This window comes from Lipophrys pholis (assembly GCF_963383615.2).
Source record: "Lipophrys pholis genome assembly, chromosome: 5".
Taxonomy (NCBI): Eukaryota; Metazoa; Chordata; class Actinopteri; order Blenniiformes; family Blenniidae; genus Lipophrys; species Lipophrys pholis.
Window position 1 is genome coordinate 4,112,195 of NC_137628.1, and position 1,450 is coordinate 4,113,644.

Here is a 1,450-nt window from a genome sequence, read left to right on the forward strand (position 1 = left end):
AAACACGTCGTTTCCTTCCTCGCTCAGCAGGACAGAAACTTTAAAACTGCCTGGATAGAGTGCAAAACCTATCCAAGCATTTGGTGAGAAGGATGAACAGAGAATCTTAAATAGCGCTTTCTTGATAACACAGAAGATGATGATGATGGTTCTGGTGGATTTTTTAGACAACACTGATTCAAATGAATGAGTCAAAGTGTACAAGGATGAGTAAGAAAATCTGTCGATGTATGAAAAGAAAGTTGTTTTTAAGTGCGGATCAAAGCCAAAAAGAACACTTCTTTAAAAATAGCAAATACCTTGTCCTACATTAACTGTGTGGATGAGTCTGTAATAAATAGAGCAATATGAGAAATATTGACTTAATCTGTAGGAAACCTGTGATGACCCCATAGACAATAGGGTGATGAGCTCAGTTCATCATTTAGCTGTTTCAAGGTTGTTAATCAAATCAAATCAAATCAAATCAAATCAAATTGGTAAAGTAACTAAATCACGTTCTGAAAAAATAGCTAAACAAATTTCACAAAACAGACATTTGCAGATAAAGTTAGTAGTTTATCAAATCATTCATTTGTAGAAATGGCCAAAAGATGGATGTGTTCAGAAAAGGAGATTTTTGTAACTGAATTACTATGGACTCCAGTGAAAACTACTGATAAACTGAAGCTACAAATGATGTTGATCTATCCCTTACTATATGCTTGTTGTGGTAATGTAATTTTGAGGTTTGTGTTTTCGTGCCTAACTTCAATACAATAGTTTTTGATCAGCAAAATGTTACAGAATTCTATAAAATTCAGAACTACTGTAAGGCGATTTTATCAATTCGAATATAATTTCAGTATTTGGAGGTGAAGAAGAAAAATACCAAAGTCACTTTAATAACAAGAAAGGTGTGCAGAAATATCTCCTGCAGCTCTTCATTTCTCTTTCGGATGATTGAACCCAATTCTCCAAGAGAGAGGACGAAACACATCAAAATAAACGTGTTTTCAAATCCAGGCAGGATATAAATCACTGTGCGTAAAACTCATAGAGCACATATAAACAGACTAGTCGGATTGTTTTCTACACTAATACTGGTACGGCTGCGTGAAGGAGCGTGGTAATCCTATCTGCACATGCCACAGTCATGATTGAAAACATTCCGATGACTTTCAAGCAACAGCAGCATAAAGTAAAAGTACTTTTTCAAAACTTGACAGCACGAGTTTGTTTCTGTGCGACTTTCTGTGACTCTGCAGCGGGATCCCCAACCAACCGTGACTTTTCTTCACACACGATCACAATAACTTCAAACTTAAGACGGCACTGTCACGTGACGACTCGACATCAAAAGGCCCAACTGAGGGGGCGTGCCAGGCTTACGCACGCTCCTGGTGTGAGACCGACGCCCCGCAAGGAGCATCAGCCAAGGATAATAAGGATTGGCCCGCGGGAGTGAGGC